The sequence below is a fragment of the Pogoniulus pusillus genome, chromosome 27 (assembly GCF_015220805.1).
Source record: "Pogoniulus pusillus isolate bPogPus1 chromosome 27, bPogPus1.pri, whole genome shotgun sequence".
Lineage (NCBI taxonomy): Eukaryota > Metazoa > Chordata > Aves > Piciformes > Lybiidae > Pogoniulus > Pogoniulus pusillus.
Genome location: NC_087290.1, coordinates 11,454,154 through 11,473,979, shown reverse-complemented (window position 1 = coordinate 11,473,979; position 19,826 = coordinate 11,454,154). Strand labels below are relative to the sequence as shown.

At 52.2% G+C, this 19,826-nt stretch overlaps 1 long non-coding RNA gene across 1 annotated transcript; it reads left to right on the top strand.

The window, feature by feature from the left end:
• The first annotated feature begins 10,217 nt into the window (after positions 1-10,217).
• Positions 10,218-14,743, top strand: LOC135187318 (uncharacterized). The gene is made up of 3 exons (XR_010307300.1): positions 10,218-10,341; positions 11,461-11,583; positions 14,655-14,743. It is a non-coding gene; the product is annotated as an uncharacterized LOC135187318 (long non-coding RNA).
• The last annotated feature ends 5,083 nt before the right edge of the window (positions 14,744-19,826 follow it).

Genomic DNA, 19,826 nt, shown 5'->3' with positions numbered 1-19,826 from the left:
ATTCGCGGGGCCGCACTGCCCCGGCGGGGCCGCCGCCCCTCCCCAGGTGTGCATCATCCTCTCAGATTTGCGGGCAGTGCGCGGTCGGGTGCCGGGGAAGGATTTGATAGTGCTCAGGTGCGCGGTCGGGTGCCGGGGAAGGATTTGATAGTGCTCAGGTGCGCGGTCGGGTGCCGGGGAAAGATTTAATAGGGCTCAGGTGCGCGGCCACGTGCAGCGCAGCGTTCGCGCAGGCGGGGAACCTCTGCCAGTTCTGCTCGTTTGGGGGGATTCTGCCTTCAGGGGCCTCCGCCGGCCTCACAGAGCACCCCCTCACCTCGAGGGACGCACGACAGGTGCGCGGGGTGGGGCGCGGAGATGTCCGCAGGCACGCAGGACGACGGCCCGGCTGTGGCGGGGGAGCGTGCGATCCTCCGCAGGTGCGGATCTGTCCGCACCGTCCTGAGGGAGCTGCAGAAGTGCCCCAGGAGCGCAGGTCGGTAACGGCGGGGACGGTAGGCACTCAGGTATACGGGTCCCAGAGGGCACGAGGGTGCCGCGCTCACACTGGCACTCGGGGCACCGTCAGGGGTGGGAAAGGGGCGAGCCGAGACCCCCAGGGCCGCGCTAGGGTGGCGCGAGCTGGTAGCAGCTGGGCCAGAACACGCTCAGGTAGGGCGGAGATTGAGGTGCACCGCTCACACCTGCACCGGCGGCCAAGGAGTGACCAGTACCGCCGGGATGGGGCTTCCCGGGGGCGGGGGGTGTGGGTCGCCCATGTCTCCGCCATCCCCAAGGCTGAAGCCGCACGGGGCACTGCGGGGCGCGGCGGAGGAGGACGCAAAGAGCCCTTTTCCTCACCAATTACCCTTCACCCGTGCCGGGTCTGATTTACGAGCCCGGTTGTGCAGCGGGGGCGGGGGCGCGGCCCCCCCGGGCACGCAGACGGAGCCTCGGGCGCAGGGCGCCCTCTTCTGGTGCACTCGCGCACCTGCCGCCGTCCATCTACGGGGCGGGTCAGGAGAAATTGCGGCTCCTCCTTGGGCACCCCCGAACCGCCCTTCCCGAGGCGCTGCAGGGTGGGGGCTGCAGGCAGCAGAGGGACTGCGGACCCTTCCCCATCCCATCCTGTTGTGGCGACGGCTGAGACACGGGCTCCCCGAAGGCGGGAAATGTGCTGCTGGGCCTCATCAAGGGGAGCAGGGCCAGTGCCGCCCGCGGCGGGGAGCGGCAGGGCGGGAACGGCTCGAGCAGGGAAACGCAGTCACTGGAATTAGGCGGGCAGGCAGGATTATTGCGGAATAAACATCGCTCAAGGTGAGCAACCATTTAACGTGCTGCACCTTCAGCAAGTGGGGAGCAGTGTGTGCTGGGAGGGTGCTCCACTGGACTTGCCTTTAGGCCAAACCGGTTGGGGTAGACGCAGCAGAGAGAAGGAGCTGGTGCTGCTGGAGGAGTCTCATGCCAGGTACTGCCATGCCGGTGGGTCAGGGACAGCCATGCCGTGCAGCCTAGGCCGAGGGACGGTAGAAGTTGAAACGTTGCTTTCTCCTTGAGCACTGGGTGCTGAAGCTGGTGGGACATCCCAGCCTGCCCACAGAGTTCCCCATTGGGAAGGGAAAAGTGTTCCCAGCACACTGGGTTCAGTTCTGGGTCCCTCAGCACATAAACCACACTGAGGGCCTGTAGAAGAGCAGTGAAGCTAGGAAGGGTCTAGAATACTGCTCTTGTGAGGTGAAGTGGAGGGTGCTGGGCCTGTACAGCCTGGAAGAAAAGGTGGCTCAGGGGAGGCCTTATGTGTCTCTACAACTCCCTGAAAAGAAATTGGAGCCATGTTGAGGTCAGATTCTTCTCTCAGAGAACAAGTGACAAGATGGGAGAAAAAGGCCTTGACTTCTGTCAGGGAAGGCCTAGGTTAAAGACTAGAAGACATTTCTTCTCTCAAAGAGTTGTCAAGTCCTGGAACAGGCTGCCCAGGACAGTGGTAGAGTCAATATCCCTACAAGTACTTAGAAGCTGTGTCAATGTGGTGTTGGGGGACATGGTTCAGTGATGGCAGAGCCGGGTTGGACTCAATGATCTTAAAGGTCTTTTCCGACCAACATGATTCTATGACAGTGACCCCAAGGGACAGTGCCCAAAGGCAGGGAGCAGTGCCTGGCTTCCCCAGCCAGGGACTATGGGCACGAGGAGCTGAGCTGCTCTAGGCTTTCTGTGCCCAAACCCAGGCTCTGAGAAACCCCATTCAACCAGCTCGATCAGCAGCTACCCATTAGTCAAGCCCTGGGCTGGAATTCCTTTCCCCTCCATTATGAGGAGGTGCTGGGAGGTCCTGGCAGGGCTCTGCCGCTCTTGCACTCTGAATGCCCCCAATGAAACCTGCTGTGTCCATGCTCTGTGCTGTGGTTCCTGCCAAGTCACAAAAATGAAGTGCTGGGTGCTCTAGTGGCCTTCATGCTGGTGTCTAACACTGTGTAATGTTGGTGCTGTGTCGCCAACACAGTTGGACCCCAAAACACAGGATTTCCCCAGAGTTAGAGGTGGCTTTTGGATTTCTTCAGCACTAAAAAACCCATTTCTGTAGGCCTGCACTGCTGGCTCTCTTCCTGCCTTCCCTGAGCATGTAGGGTTGCTGGTGTGTAGCAGAAGGGATGAAGGAGGTGGTAGCACCTTGCTGGATGCACTCAAGACCTAAATACTGAGGAGGATGGGGAAATACTGCTTCATGTTACTGCTGGGGGTGTGTGTGTGTTGTAGCAGTTGGTCCCTGCACACCCCAGAGGTCAGGCAGCACTCCAATGATTTATGGGGCTACTGCTGCTAGTCCCTCTGGAAGGTCAGTGGGTTGCTGTGGCCTCCTTTTCCCTCTCAGCCCATTAGTGGGAAAGGGGGACCGAACCCCAACACAGAGTATGGCTTGTTTCTGCAGCAGCCTGCTTGAGTGAGCTCCCCACACCCCGTGTCTGCCCCTGGGGGTTTCCCCCCCCCCCCCCCCCGGAGCCTGGGTTCCCTCTCCCGGCACCAGAATCCCAGCGGTTTCTTTGTCCCCTTCCCCAGCCGGTTCTGGCCGTTACTCCGCAGGGGCACAGTTCATCCCGCCTGTAGGAAGGAAGGAGGACCGGTCCAGGCTGTTCCCAGGGCTGCTTTGATCTATGCTGGTGTCAGGGGGTTTAAAAAAATTATCCGTGGAAAAAGCAGCTGTTTGACTGGGATCCAAAGCTGGTTCCTAGCTGCAGGCACCTCTCGCTTCGTCTCTGCCCTGGGGCAGGGTGGGAAAGGGGAAAGGGGGCACTCTCGGTTTATTCCTGTTGTTTATGGTAGTGAGGCAGAACCGGAGCCATCACCCCGCCGCGCCCGCCCGGGCCCTTTCCCAGGCTGTTCCCGGAGCCGCTCCGGGAAGGGAGGAGAAGCGACCGCGCCCCAGTGAGTCCCTGCCTGGGACATCCAACAGGCTGGAAGATCCCGGAGAGGTGCTCATCTGTACCCTTCCACTGCTCTTCTCCTGCAGCCAGACAGCCCGCAGAAGGGCGCATGGAGGGGTCGCGCAGCATGACTGTGCTCGGGGATGGCAGGAAAAAAGCACCAGCAGAGGTTTATCTTCCCGGGGGTATAGCCGGGGTTGACTGCGAAAAGTCCCCACCGGGCCCGCGGCTGCCCCAAGCTCGGCCGCCAGGTGGCGCAGTTGCGCCGCGCCGGAGGAGCGGCTGCGGAGGGGCGGCCGGTAGTGGGGGTCCTCGGAGAGTTCCTCGGGGAGGTGGTGGCCGGTAACGGGGTTCTCTGAAGCCGCAGCCCACGGAGGTGTCAGCTGGTAGCAAGACTTCTCGGAGGGTTCGCCGTGGTGGGGCGGCCTGTGACAGGGCTCCTCGGTGGGTTCCTCAGGTGTGTGACCCCGGGAGGTGGTGACTGGTAATGGAGCTTCTCTCTCGAGGGGTGCCCTCAGGTGGGCAAGCTGCAAGGTGGCAGCTGATGACAAGTGTGCTTGAAGGGTTTCCCTGAGACGGCAGCCAGTGACAGGGCTCCTTGAAAGGTTCTTCTGGAGCAGTGGCTGGCGACAGGGTTCTTGGCACCACCAGGGATCCCGGGGGTTTGGTTTCCCACGGACTGCATGGAAGGGGGTGTCAGTGACAGCAACCTCCTCAATCCTCTGTATTGTACCCAGACTCTTGTCCATCTGTTCCCTGCCGTCGCATCCTGGGCCCTGACACCTGCACCACCATGATGCATCTTGCTGAGTACCCTTGTGTGGGTACATGTTTGCTTTTTGTATAGGTGTCTCCTGCATGCACACTTGTGAGCAGCTGTCCCACAGGTTGTTAAGGGCCTGGTGCCATTCTCCAGCTTTGTGGGGTCTGCCAAAAACACACAGGTTACACCAACAGACTCCCTCAGGAAGCAGCAGGGAATGCTTGCTCCAAGGCTTAGCCTAAGCTTGAAGAAACTGCCAGAAGCTGTGGTGGTTTGTCTTCTGCATGCTGGGTGTTGTGTTGCCTGGAGTCTTAACAGATGAAATCACGAGAGGAAGGCTGCTGCTTTCCCTCAGCAAGCTGGCATGGCTGTAACCAGTGACATAAGCACAGGTACATCTGTCCTTCGCCTCCCTTGATTTCTGTAAATGGTCCTTGCCTTCAGCCTTGGGCCTGGCATGCTCGGTAATGCTTTGGAAATAAGATCTAATTAAAATGAGACAGTGCTGTTGAGGGACTACCTAATTGTCTTTGCAAAATGACCTTGTGGAGATCTTGGCTGCGTTCCCAGCAGAAAGGTGTTGTCAGTGCAAAATCCTGTGCAGTTGGGGAGAATCAGTTAAAGACTTTGGGGAAATAATTCCCCACGCTGGGAAGTAATGAGCTGGTGGAGATGTTGCAGTGCTGTTATCCCTGCTCGCCTCCTGCTTGAGAGCTGTCCTTTCCACCCTGGCCTTGGCAAGGCTCAGGGACAGCCTCAAAGTGACTTTAAAAGAGACAAATCAAGTATAAGGAGGTTCACCCAAGGTAAATATCAAGAGGTATCCCCCGTTTTTCCTCTACTCCCTCAGATGCTAAATATGTGCACTTTGTTCCCATGTCAGCGTGAAGGGAAGATGCTTTGGGCACAGAAGTGGCTGAAATCCCTGGGTGATGGGTATGGCCATGCAGCCAGTCCTGAGCTTGCTCCATCCTGTACCCACTCTCCCTGCTCACACTGGAGGTCACTCCTGGGCCTCAGTGATGTCAGGAGAGCATGTCGCCATCTCCCAAGGTTCCCTTGTTCCTTCAGAGCCCTCGTCTCTGGGATGATTTTTGGGACGAGAGCTCTGCCGGCCGCAGGGAGCAGAGGAGCTGGCCTCCACGAGAGGGAGCGTTTGCAGGGATTTTGATCCCGGCTGGACTGCTAGGGTTGGGTTTGGCTTGGTTTGTTTTCCTCAGTTGCTGTTTTCACGCAGAACATCTCTCAGGGCCAGGACCAACCTCAGGCTGACAGACCAGGCAGCCAGAGCCCTTTGGCGTCCTGAAGTGCCCATTTTCCCGGGATGGAGGAGGGGGAGAGCTGGGCAGAATCTGAGCTTTCTTGTGACAGTCATGATGCTGTCATGATGCCAGATACTGCACGTTGGTGATATGAGGAGAAATCCTGCTCTTTCCAGTGTAGGTGGCAGGATCCTGTCCCTGCCTCTGCCATGGGAATGGGAGAATGTTTTCCTCATTTAGGCTCATTCATTGAAGAGAGGCAGACGTCCTTACTGAGGTGACCAGTGAGAGCTGTGACTGATCTTGGTTAAGAGGATATCCTGGCTGTCGAAGCAATGTGGAGCTAGCCCCACATTGTGGGCAGCAATGGTGGGGAACACTGGAAGGCTGCACCACTGCTGGGCCGGGTCCCCCATGTAGGGATGGTTGACGAGACCCTGACTCTGGGATACCCCAGTCTGGCTTCCTGGGGTGGGGGGAAGCAGCTTTTGCAGCTTGCACACTCACTCTGTGACTTGTGATGGTTTACTGGGACCCCATTTTAGGACTGGGAATCATTCAACCTTCCCCATTTCACTGCTCCCCTGTGTGAGGTCCAGACATTTGGAGATTTCAGCAGTGCCTGTGATGTCTTCAGAATGGGAAAGGGCCCTTTATGGTTTCTCAAGAGGCTACCACAAATCTAAGGCCAAAGTTTCCGCTTCTGGGGGCACAGGATCAGCCCCGGGGGCTTTGGTGGCCATGTGTGCTGTGGGTGGTTTGTAAGAACCATGCAGGACCAGCCAGAGCCTTTGGAGGGACCTGGGTCCTGCGTCTCCCTTTCCTCCCTACTCATCCCTGGAGCCTGCCAGCTCTCAAACTGCCCTATCTGCAAATTGCCCAGCAGATTATCAGTGAGCGTCTGAGATTAGAGCCCCGTATTTATGTCTGCTTCCCCCAGAGCCAGGGAGGCTGCAGCTGAATTTGGTGCAGACTCTTTGGCACCACGAGGCTGATTACTGGGGTAACCTTTTCCTTCGGTGAGAGCATTGTGGGGAGGGCTCAGACAATTTTCAATTAAGGAAAGGCAAAACAAAGAGGGAAAAGGGAACACACAGCAAAACAGCAGTTTCCTCCATCAGAGTGGTGGGAGGAAAGTCAGGAACATCTCTGAGATGTCGCCAGCTTCTGTCAGAGAGCAAGGAAGAAATTCTTTACAATGAGAGCAGTGAGACACTGAAATAGGTTGCCCAGGGAAGTTGTGGATGCCCTCTCCCTGGAAGTGTTCAAGGCCAGGTTGGACAGGGCCTTGAGCCAACCTGATCTAGTGGAAAGCATCCCTGCCTGTGGCAGAACTGTTGGAACTAGATGATCTTTAAGGTCTCTTCCAATCCAACCCATTCTATGAAGTCCCTGGGTGGGCTTCACCTTGTGTGCTTCTTCAGCTGTCTTTTGGTGCTGTAAATTCTAGATGGAGAAGGCTACAGGTGGGTGGTTTGCAGGTACAGGATGCATAAAAGCCTTGTGGCTGCTCCTGCTGCCCTGCAGAGCATGGATGGGTGCAAGACTTGCTTTTGTTGGATCTCAGAGCCTGGCACTGTGCAGGGTGGGCATCCTCATCAATCCGCGGTGAGATTCCTTCTGAGGGTACTTTGAGGACTCTGGTTAGGAGAAATAGCAAACATTTCTGCCATTCTCTCTGCACAATACGTTCTTCTGGGCAAAATTTGTCTCCAGAATCCGTGCTGCTTTGAGCAAGCCTCAGGGTCTGGAGGTGAGCAGCAGAGCAGCAGCTTTGCTGGGCTGAGAGCAGAAGGCCCTGGCCAGCCAGAATGGCTTAACAGGCTTAGTGTGGAGTGGTTCTTATAAACAACCACCTGAATTAGTCCAAATCTCATTAGATCTGTGCTGCTCCTGGCCTTCTGTGTTCCCAGTGCCAGGAGCAGCTCCTCAAAGGGGTCCCATTTGGTCTCTGGGTGCAGAAACTCTTTCCAATGAGCTCTGTGCTGCTGCTGTGGGTGCTCAACACTGCAGGACCATGGTGTATTGGGTTTGCTCTTCTCAGAACCATTTCCATTAAGCTTAATGGGTGGGAGAGCAGAAATCTAATAGGTAAAAAGCCACTCAAGGTCCTTGGCTATTTTAAACCTGATTTAAAGCTTTGGTTGCTCTGTTAGCACAGTGATTCAGCTGATGTTGCCTGCAGGTGCTCCTCATGTCTCCCCTTGTTAAACAGTGGGCACACAGAGATGCTAATCTGCTCCAGCTCAGCAGCCAGACCTGTGGGGCCGTGGTGCTCATCCCTGGCATCTCTGCTCAGCTTTGGCTCTTGCTGCTGGCTGGCCTTCTGCTGCAGGGATCTGGGCTGTCTCAGCAGGGTTTATAGTGGGTTCAGCTCTAGCATCAGATTTGACCAACACCCAGAAAATGCAGGAACTGCTGGTTTAGCCTGGAGCATTTTGGGGTAGGGAGTGAGGTTTCTCCTGTTGATGCCATGCTGTGCACACCTGCTGAATGCTGCCAGCTCCTGAGCAACAGCAGGTCTCCATGTCTCCCCCCAAACTGCTCCCATAAGTAATGGAGGAGTCTCTTCTGTTCCAGAGCTGCAGCTGCTCCTTGGGGCCAAGCATCATCAGCTTGTGCTTAAGGGGCTGTGTTGTACTCCTGGGAATCACAACAGGAAACACCACAGGATCTTTAATGATAAAAAGTGGCTTTTACATCTCTGCTGAAAGCCTGTTGCTGCTTCACCTCTCGGCAGAGGAGGGATGCGAGCAGCAACGGACTGGGGAAGGCAGTAGAGCTTGAGAAAGCTGCTCCCCAGGGAGCTGGGCTCTGGCAGAGCAGCCCAGGATAAGTGAGCATGAGAAAAGCAGGCTTAGCCCTCCACTCACCCGTTAGATGCTTTTCCGGCTGCTTTTCATCTCACTCCAGTTTAAAAGCCATCTTACTCCAGCACCACACTGCCGCCAGCCGCGGCACAGCTTCAAAGCAAGGCTGTCTCAGGGCAGCCAAGAGCAGCAGGCAGAAGGAGGATTTTGTCCCAGAAGCACCTGCCAGCCCCATGGGACCCACAACTTTTGGTACTGGGAGGGTCTGGCCTCCGGCAAGCCCTCCATGTGCTGGGAGTCTGCCTCCACAATGGTTTTGTGGCTTCCCGGGAAAGCAGTGGTACAGGGCTGCTGATGGGGGACAAGGCAGGGATGCTCTTTCTTCAGAACCTTGTTCTGTTGCAGTAAGCTTAGCCTCGTGTGGGGAATGTGCTCACCTCTAAGATAGGACCTCTCAGTGCTTTGGGTCCCCTTTTACACTCCTACTTACCTAAGTTTCTTCTTTTACCACGTAGTGGCCAGGGCAAGTACCAGGAGTGGTTGGTGATATCTATTGCTGCGTACCCAGTTCTGGAGGGGGGATACCAGGGATCCCATGGCACATGCTTGTGACATCAGCCATTTAGACAATCTGGAAACAAAAGAATAGCAAGCAATGTAGTGCCCAGCAGAACCATGCCAGTGTGGGCCATCAAGGTGGTGGTTATGCCCATCACTGCTTGGATGATGCTGGTGGATCCTCTTAGTTACAGGACAGCTGTTGCCCAAAATATGGGGGCTCTCCTGAAGTCTAAGCAAAAGCTGGAGATGAGCTCTGCTCCATCCTGGGTGCTTTTACCCCACCAGTGCTGCTTTGGGCAAGAACTTGGTGATCTGAACTGCATGATTTAGGCTGGAGGCAAGACTTCAGTGCAGCTGATGGTGACTTCCATGGATTCATTGGGAAGACTCATGGCATCAGCAGCTGTATTTGTGCTTCTTTTTGGCTCTTCCTCAAGTGAAAAATACCAAATATGAACCACACTGGTACAAGCAGTGTCTGCTCCCTGGGGATCAGCGTCCAAACACCCTTCTGTGATGTCTTCAGTGCCCTGAAAGCAGCAACATGGGCAGCACAAGGAAGCGAAGGAGCTGAGTTGGAAGCATCCAAAAGCTTTTTCCTTCTCTCATCCCTCAGAAGATGCCCAGCAAACCTCTCCAGGTGGAAAAGTGCTGCCCAGACTCTTCTCTTCTTGGCCTTTATTTGTTAGCCGAGTGCCTGGATGTGATTCTCTGAGCTTTTGCTTCAGCAAATCTGTCGGGAGAAAAGTGCTCTTACTGCTCGGTGACAAAACACGTTCTTGAGATGGAAAAAGCTCTTCTGAAGGAAAACATGACATCTCAGTGGAAAAGGAACTCTGCATGCTGGTTCTAATTTTAAAGCTCTGCCTTGGAATGCTCCCATGGACTTTGAAATCAGAGCTGGCTCTTATGCTTTCCAGGTTTTATCCACCTTTCCCATATAATTTCAAATCACTCCCTCCATTAACGAGACAATATTAATTATCCCTTGGTGGGTTTTGCATAGATCACTTCCAAAGTGCAGTTTCCCTTTTCCCATCCTTTCCTTTTTTTATTCATTTTTTAACTTCCCTTCCTCCCCCCCCCCCCCTTTTTTTTATTTCCTCCAGCTCTAGGCTATAAATATCTCTAGCCTAGACTCTGGGCAGTGCAAAAAGACCTGTACCTGGTTGATGCCTTCTGGATGGGTGGGTGAGTGAGTGGGTGGAAGGATGGACTTATGGACTTCCTGGTATTACTCCATGCTAATGTTAACTCTTACAGTCACATGCTTCAAATGATTTAATCTGCTCCTTCGTAGTGCAGTTCCTCTCAATTCGATGTGCTAGGATTAATTTCCTCCTGTTCAGCTGACCCGTGACATGCTGATGGTTTGTTGTTGGGTTTTTTGTCCCCCTCTGTGTTCTCCGTAGTACCAGTTTGGCCTCGCCGTGTTGAGTTTCCAAAGCAGAGAAGCAAAACTTGGATTCCAGTCAGGTGCTGCAGCTGGTCGGAGCCAGCAGAGGGGAGGCGAGAGCAGAGATTCTGCTTTCTCCCACTTTGCAGTAAGTTTCAGAAGGGGAAAGTGCGGGGCGGGGGGAAGGCTACTGGCTTATTTTTCTGCTTATTTCCCAAAGTAAGAGTGGTTTGGTCCTGCAGTTAACAGTGGTGTCAGTAGTCATAGCAGACCAGCAGTGCTGGATGAAGCCTTTCCCCTATCTCTCATCTCCTCAAATCTGGGCTGCTGAGAGCTGCATTTCTCCAGCAACTGCCCGGCTCATCCCAACAGTTAAAGCCCTGCTGCCACCGCCTGCTTCTCACCTCTCTCGGTGGGTGGCTGGGGCAGACGTAGCACCAGACCACCATTCCAGTGGCTAAACCATGCCGCAGCCACATCCTGCCCATCTCCTTTGGACCACTGACCCAGGCACCCCTCTCCTAGCAGAGATTTTGCCAGCAAGGTCTGGCACTCCAGGAGAGCAGAGGAGTATTTACACTGGGAGATGGTATCGTGGTGCTGCTCGAGCTGTCCTGTGAGGTGAAGCACAAACAGGTTCGTTTAAAAAGGGTCACCTCTGCAACAGGTTTAAGTGGGTTTCACTGTAAAATGAATTTATTTCAACAAAACCTCTCTTTTTTTTTTGATAAATGAAACCAGCACCGCTCTGTGTACAATTCCTATAAACAATCTTCTCCAAGGTTTACTTAACCTGGGCATGAAGAAACTCTTGCACATTAAATATTAGATGAAAAGGAGCTATGGAAGCTTTAAATAATAATTTATTTCGTTTAGCCCCCACTTAAAACAAGAAAACCAGCATGCCATGGGAAAATACTTTGCTGCTTTTGAGCTGAAACTGGCCTGGCTCCTGCCAAGGGCAAAGGGAGGCAAGGCCCTTGTGCTGCCATGGCTTCATGTTGGGGGTTTTATACCCAGGGCTGCAAGAAGATGCTTGGGTGCAAGGTGTTGGGTGATGGTAGCCGTCCATGCTCACTCCTATGCAGCCAAAGGTTGGTGGTGCATGGGCTTATCTCTCTGTGTCATGTTTGTGGGGTCCTGGGAAGCCAAAAACTCTCAGTTTATGAATTTGTGGATTAATGGTAGAGCATTAATTAAGTGGCTGCAGATCAGCCCTGCTCCAGGCACTGGTTTGAGATTGCTAAGAACTGTTTGTGATTTGAAGCATTTCAGGCTGTTACTGGGAGACTTGGATGCTTTCCCTTGAGCACCTTGACTGCAGAGTACCACTGGGAAAGATGGACATGACTTCAGCGAGGGCAAACTGTCCTGCTTGTAAAAGACTGTGGTAAGTGAAAGATCTTCTGCTTACAAGAAGATTAAAATGTGTCTGTTACATGTAGGTAGGAGTGAGTTTGGGTTCAACTTGTGCTGTTTGCCTCCAGAAGGAAGGAAGGGTTGAGTGGGTTGGATATATTCCTGAAGGAAGTCCCAGCCTGGACAAAACATCTCCTTTTCCAGTGTTGTTCCTTGAGGGCAGGTCACTCCATTGCCTCTGCTGCTTCTTGCTCTTGTAGGGAAATTCTTAAACAAGGTGCTTGCTGCAGCTTTCTCCCTAAGACGTCACCAAACCCAGTTCCAGGTCCCAGTGTTTTGTGCAAACGTGTGCTTTGCAAGTAAGCATAAAGATTAATTGGATTAGAGGGAGGACAGCAGAAATATTTCTGATGAATAATTCAGTGTTTAGAGACACTTGCACAGCTCATGTCCTGCTCAGCTATCCAGATGCTTACCTGGAGCCTGCTAAGCCAATGATTTAATCCTGAGTTAAATTATTCACTAATATCCAGACTAAATTTGGCCCCTTTAGGGTTGCCAGTGTGTTAATCCAGGGAGCTGCACCACGAGGCTGGTTGCAGCTCAGTCAGTTACAGGGGCTTCTGCAGGGACCTGATGCCTTCAGGACAGCACCCACTCCAAAACCAGCCCTGGAATCCAAGAGACAATGACCTCCTCAGCTGCAATGGCCTTGGCTCTGCAGTGTTTGCTGTCATCTGACAGGAAAAGTTTGTCCCCCCATTTTTTTTCCCCGAGGGCTTTTTTAAGTGGTTTTTCATAGTCTACTCTGGGAGGTAACAAATGAACTGAAGCACTCAGTGAGATGGGTGCTGCTTCAGAGTATCAATGGCAGCAGCAGAGCAATACCCTGCTTGCAGGAGAGGAAAAAAGTGGGATATAAAATGATACAGGAGATGGGAATGATGTAAAGCAGGTCCTGGCTGCAGGGCTCATAAGCTGAGCAAGTCTCTCTCTGCTGGGCATGGGCTCAGCAGTGTAAGAGGGACAGGGATCTGCTGGAAAAGGTCCAGCAGAAGGCTACAAGGATGATTAGGGGACTAGAGCACTGCCTGATGAGGAGAGGCTGAGTGACCTGGGGCTGTTTAGTCTGGAGAAGAGAAGACTGAGAGGGAATCTAATAAATATTTATAACTATCTGAGGCCTGGGGGGCAGGGTGGGGACAGGCTCTGCTCACTGCTCCCTGGGATAGGACAAGGAGCAATGGGTGGAAGCTGCAGCACAGGAGGTTGCAGCTCAACACAAGGGGGAACTTTTTTACTGTAAGGGTCACAGAGCACTGGAACAGGCTGCCCAGAGAGGTTGTGGAGTCTCCTTCTCTGGAGCCTTTCAAGGTCTGTCTGGGTGTGCTCCTCTTGTGATCTGAGCTAGATTGTGTGGTCCTCCTCTGCTGGGGGGGGGGTTGGACTCGATGATCTCTTTGGGTCCTTTCCAACCGCTGACATCCTGTGAACCTGTGACCCCACAGCCCCCAGGCAGTGCTTGGACTTGGGTAGGCTCAGAATGACCTTTTTCACTCTCTCCAGTGCAAACAGATAGAAACTCTTTCCCCTGTGGGCAGGGGAGAGCCCATAGTGAGCTTGTGTTTCTTCATGGCTTTGTGGATACTGGAAGTGTGGGATCTGTCTCAAATGTGTGTTGAAAATCAGCTTATCTTCCAAATAAACCCTTCAAAGAATCCAGGATCTCCAAGATGTGCTGGGAAGTGATTTATTCTTTGCTTTTCTTCATTTTTTTTCCTTCTGGTGTTTCCTGGATGTTTTTCAAGCATTATTTTTCATGACACTGTGTTACCAGAGATGACTTTTGGTGGCTGAGATGGTATTTATGGGGGAAACCAACAGCTAAATCTGGTTATCATTGAGGTTGCTTATAAAATATCCATTGCAATCGTGATACTGACCATGGCAGTAAATTGAAAATATATTGAAGACATAAAGCATTTCCCCCCCAATTTATTAGTAATATAAAAAATATTTGGGCATTTCTTTTCTCCTTGTTAAAAAGAAAGCTGTAGAAGCTGTTTTAGGGAAATCTGCAGTAGTGTTGGTCCAAATGCTGGTGCGGCGTGGAGAGCTAGCTGGGGTTTGTGGGGTTTCAGATGGCAAACAGCCTGCTCTGGACACGCTAAAGCAGTGCCTGAGGGATGTTCCCATCTGCCAAAGGGCTCATGGAAGGAGCCCAGCCTGCACCAGAAGCTGACTCAGCATTAACACCACTCACTCTGCCCCTACGAGGGCCTTGGCAGAAGGTTTAAGAGGTGCTGGGAGAAGGTTTAGGAGCTGCTGGAGGTGCTGGTGGCTTTGCAGTGGTGCCATTAAAATATGTGACTTTCCTCCCCCCTCCCAGTGCTGGGTCATGTCACCCCTCCTGCTCCCCCGGCACAGCAGAATTTGGCCATGTTGTTGAAGGGTTAACTCCAGCAGCTGCTGGCTAAGTGTAAAAATACTAATAAGGGCTGCCGTGGGTCGCCCTAAAATGGGAATTTACGGTGGCAGTCACAGCTAATGTTTTGGATCAATGCAACATCCCTCCTCAGAATGAAAAAATAAATTGAGCAGACTGTCACAGGGAGGGTCTGTAACCAAATCAATCATCTTTATTGCATTTAATGAAAACTCGATTCTGTTAAATTTATTCCATATGATAGCTCTGGGTGATGCTCACCTAGCCAAGGCTGCTGGCGCACCTTGGTGAGCTCCATGGTGCTCAGCAGAGAGGGAAGGCTCAGTCCCCTCTGCCACTACAGATTAATGAGGTTAGGGGTATTAATTGGTGCACAATGCTCTGACCAAGGGATCACAGGATGTTAGGGGTTGGAAGGGACCCAAACAGATCATTGAGTCCAACCACCCTGCCACTCCAGGACCATACAATCTAGCTCAGATCATAAGAGGAACACATCCAGACAGGCCTTGAAAGGCTCCAGAGAAGACTTCACAACCTCTTTGGGGAGCCTGTTCCAGTGCTCTGTGACCCTTGCAGTAAAAAAGTTCCCCCTTGTGTTGAGGTGGAGCCTCCTGTGCTGCAGCTTCCACCCATTGCTCCCTGTCCTGTTCCAGGGAGCAAGTGAGCAGAGCCTGTCCACTGTCTGCAGCCAGGGAAAGAAACAATGGCAGGGGCTTTACTATGGATGAATAGTATGTAGCTGGTAACCAATATCATTCCAGCTTCTGCTGTGCTGCCTTGTTTTCTTGATGCTGGCTGCACTTAGATGATGAGATGTACTGCTGCAGCTCTAAGGTGTGCCAGCCTTGTGCCAAGCAGCTGTCTAGTACATGCCAGCACCGCCTGGTCTCTTCTCTCTAATAACAAGTGATAGAATGAGAGGAAATTACCTCAAGCTGTGCCAGGGGAGGTTTAAGTTGGGTATTAGGAAAGTTTTCTTTACTAGAGGAGTGGCTGGGCATTTGAAGAGGCTGCCCAGGGAGGTGGTGGAGTCACCATTCCTGGAGCTGTTCAAGAAACCTGTAGACATGGTGCTTTGGAACATGGTGGGGTTAGGTCAATAGTTGGACTTAATGATCCTAGAGGTCTTTTCCAACCAAAATGATTCTATGATGACCTCATGGGTAGGTGTGATGGGACAAAACCTGCTGAAAACCCCAGGTGGAGCTAAGGATGTGGCATAGGCATGCTGATTTATGCTGTGCCAATATTCAACTGATGTTGCTGCCCTTTCCATGCTGTCTGGCCCTGCCTCATGCCATCTCTGCCCCAGCATGGCCTGGGCTGTTCCATTACAAATTGAATCCACCTATCCTGTCCAGAGCATTCCATCCCTTCAGGAAGGCTCTTGCCACCATCCTGGAACACATCCCTGTGAGTGAGGACTGCTTGCACCTCCCCTGCCAGCCCACACCAGTGGCTAGTGTGTTCCCATCCTGGAAGGAGGATTCAATCGCACAAACCTTCCTTCTCCTTCTGGGAGTTAAATGTTAGAATTCTTCCTGGCTGCATATAGAATTCACTACATTAATCTTCCCCTAAAACATGCTCCTTCCACAAAGCCCCTCTGTATTGATCCAACAAAGACAATTATATATTGTGAGGGGAGGGGGGGGGGGGCAAAACAGCTGAAATATTTGAGATTGGCCCTTCAGTGGGATTTATGACGTGTCTGAACTGTAGTGTCTGCCTATTTTTTATTCTAAGCCTCTCTGACAGGGGTCATGTCTTCCTCCATACACTGTACAGCGCTCTGCACTCCGATGGGGCTATATTAAATGCCCAGGATGATTAATCACACTGGATAAAATAACACACTGCTGTTGTTTGGGGGCGTGCACGCGTGCGGCCGTCAGTCCTGCACGCGTGCATCCATCAGTGGTACCTCGGAGCTGCGCAGCCAGAGCATCATCTCCAGCAACAGGTATTGCTGCTCCATGCACAAGGTGGTTACAGGATGCTGAGCATCGTTTGCCCAGGGAGGTGGTGGAGTCACCCACCCTGGATGTGTTTAAGGGTCGTTTGGATGTGGTGCTTAGGGATATGGTTTAAAGCGAATCTTGTGGAGTAGGGTTATAGTTTGGACTTGGTGATCCTGAGGGGCTTTGCCAACCTGGATGTTTCTGTGATTGTGTGGTCTGACCCTGAAACACTTCTTGATGCGTGTAGAGGGTTGGTCTGGAGATCCCCAAGGCTCTTCCCAGCCTTAGTTTTTCCTGTTTTTACCCAGCCTGTGTGGTTGCAGTGAGGCTTCCAAGTGGGATGTAACTCCTGAAGGTGCTGGAGTGTGTCCATGAAGAGCAACAGAGCTGGTGAAGGACCCTGAAGATGGATCTTATGAGGAACAGCTGAGAAAACTGAAGTAGTTTATTCTTCAGAAGAGGAGACTGGAGGAAGGCCTCATTGCCCTCTACAACTACCCAAAGGAGGCTGGAGTGAGGTGGGAGTTGATCTCTTCTCACATGCAACAAATGATAGGACAAGAGGAAGCAGCCACAAGTTGTGCTAGGGGAGGTTTGAGCTGGATATTAGGAAAGCTTTCTTCACAGAAAGGGTTTTCAGGCACTGGAACAGGCTGCCCAGGGAGGTGGTGGACTGAAGGTGTTTAAAAGCTGTGGGGATGTGATGCTTAGGGACATGTTTTAGTGGTGGTGGTGGCTTAGCAGTAGTGGTGGCATTGTGAGCTCTAGCAGTTGGAGTTGGTCTCTTCCATCCTCAGGTTCTGCAGTTCTATGTGTGAGGGCTTTTCTGGTACCCTGCCTCTGCATGTGAGCCCATCACCCTTCACTGGGTCCCAGACCTGCAGCCTGCAAGGGTGCAGAATGGTTACCACGTAGGAGAAGGATCATGCACTGCCTCCATCCACACCCTGAAAGAAGGAGGCAAAGCAGACAAACTGAGCACATTGGAGCCTTACCGTGTTGGGAATGAGAAAATAATGAATGGCCAGGATCAACTGTTTGTAAATGTGTGAGATTAATGAGCAAAGGCTTCTCCATAACACAGAAGGCATGAAATCAATCCCACGCTCTGAGAATAATGAGGGAATCAATAGGATTACGAGGTTAAGGCTGGAGTAAACCTGAATGACAGCTGCAAAATAAATTTTATTTGGAGGACGTGGCTGGGGTTAAATGAAATGTAATAAATAATGTAAAGCATGTAAGGGGTGGGGAAATGCTCCAGAGATGTAAGGAAGAACAGAAGGTCCTAGAGCTGTTAAATCTGTGCAGTTCATATCCATGTTGTGCTTTTGCAGGTGTGTGATGGGTGTGATGTACTCCATGCCTGTGGCTGGGCTAGTGGTGCTCTCAGGTTGTTCATTCCCACCTCACTGTCTGGGATAGGAGCAGGGTGGTGGCAGTGATGTCACTGGGACCTCGAGCTGCGGCAGTAGCCCTGAAGCAGGACAGAGATGTGCATGTGTGAGCCATGTAAAGCAGCTCAGGATGTGTTTAAGGTGAAATATGTAAGAGCTGCAGGTCTGTGCCTCCTCTTTCCCTGTGTTTCTTCTCTGGTGACCAGCTGAAAAAGAGCTGACCTTACCATTATCCCATTTCCCACTGCCCACACAGCCTTCTGGAGACCTGCTGAAAGGTTTAGAGACCTCTTTCTGCAGAGTCACAGCTGCATATGGGGCACCCCTGTCCACTCATCCTCTACATGCCGTGGTCACTTGCAGGGACATACACCCTGCCACCTTCACACCTGTGATGGCCACATCCCATCCTGCTCTGTCCTCCTCCAGGCAGAGGAAGCCATGGGGTTGTGACTGGAGGCTTTTGGTGTCCTGTTGATCTTGGCTTGGGGATAAAAGCTGTGCAGGTGGGCATAGGACAGAGATTCACAGAAACGTCCAGGTTGGAAAAGCTCCTCCGGATCACCAAGTCCAACCCATAACCCTATTCTACAAGATTCAACTTAAACCATATCCCTAAGCACCACACCCAAATGACCCTTAAACACATCCAGGGTTGCTGACTCAACCACCTCCCTGGGCAGCTCATTCCAGTGCCTGACCACTCTCTCCGTGAAAACTTTTTCCCTAATGTCCTATCTAAACCTCCCCTGTCTCAGTTTGAGACTATTCCCCCTTGTTCTGTCTCCAGTTACTTGTGAGAAGAGACCAGCAGCAGCCTCTCCACAATGTCCCATCAGGTAGTTGTAGATTTTAGATGCTCAGCAGCTTGCCCTGGGTGGCTTTGCAAGGATGGTTGTGGAAATGCTTGGTGTCACATTTGGTGCTCTCCAAGAGCTCAATGACTTTCAATGCCTTGGTGAAAACTGAGCTGCTCTGAAACACTGGCCACAGAGGTGGGTGCCAAACCACTCTGAACTGTGATGCTGTGCTGGTTGCACTGATTTTTTTGACATGATTAACTCCTGCTCCAGCTCCTCCCTACTGGGAGTCCTCAGAGAAGGAGATCTGGAGTTACTGGGATGTGGTCAGTTCTTTAGAAGCAGAGCCCAGCCCAGAGCAATGTCAGATTCTTCTTCCCCTGAGGAAACACATATCCTGTCCTGGAGGAGCAGCTCTGAGCACGGATGAGAGAGCAGAGACTTTGTCCTTGAATCTCCATGTGTGAAAAATTCTCCTGCTTCTTTCTGAGGCTGGTTCTTAGGGGAACTGATGAGATGCTGCTTCCTGTGGACCCTTTTCCATCAGGTTAGCCTGTTCCATGAGCCTTTGTCTCAGAATTGTTTTGATTAGAAGTGAGACTTCTAAGATCAACTCCAATCTTTCACTTAAGATCATCTTGGCCAGTAAACCATGCCCCAAAATGCCATAGCCACACATTTCTTGTACAGCTCCAGAGATAGTGACTCCACCACCTCCCTGGGCAGCCTGTTCCAATGTCTGACCACTCTTGCAGCACAGAAATTCTTCCTAATATCCAATCTGTCCTCTTGGAGCAGCCCCTGCTTGTGCAGCTCAGCACTGCTAATAATGGCTGCGTGTGTTTTTCCAGTCATTAAGCCTATGACTAATAGAGCTGTCCTGGCTGCATAATGCATGCTGACAACATGGAGCCTCAAGGGAGGGGAGTAGGAATAGAGGGATATGAAGAAAATGGCTTAAGTTTATCCCCTGAACAGTAGATGGGTTTTCCCTGGAGATGTCACATCCCTGCTGTGCCTGAGTGGGAGGCTGGGGAGCTGAAGAATTGCCTTTTGCCAGCTTTCCTGTTGTCTGTGTCCCTCTGTCCCTCCCAGGCTCTTAGATGCAGCACAGTGATACTTTTTGCTGTCATTTGCTTCTGTGCAGGGGATGCTGTGGTCTCATGCCCGGGAGTGATGCCCTTGTGGATCCTAATGTTACCACATGGTCACCTCAGCTCCGGAGTCACCAGTGCTGGCTGTCAGTGGTTTATCCCTCGGTGTGTGTCAGGAGGGGTTTGCAAAGCTCTGCAAAGCACAGGTGGGTCCCCACTGCCTGCTGCTGCCCAGGCATCCCTGCATGGTCCTGCACATGCGTGCCAGGGTAGCAGCTCGCTGCTGGGCTCCTGCAGGCTCACCTGCCTCCCACATGAGACTTCTCTGCAACAGGATGCAGGGGGAAAAAATTAACCTCCTTAAAGTTTCCTTTTAACAGCTCCTGTAAATCTTATTTTATGCTGAAGTTAAAGACACATTTATTATTGTCATAAAGGAGGAAGAGCTGGTGAGTCCCTAGTTGGCCCCAAACCAAGCAACTTGGGAAAAGTAGAGGTGGCAGGTTGAGGGCCATGATTATCCCTTTGCCATTTGGCACATTTGCGAACACCAAGTGAAAGCATGGGGCTGAC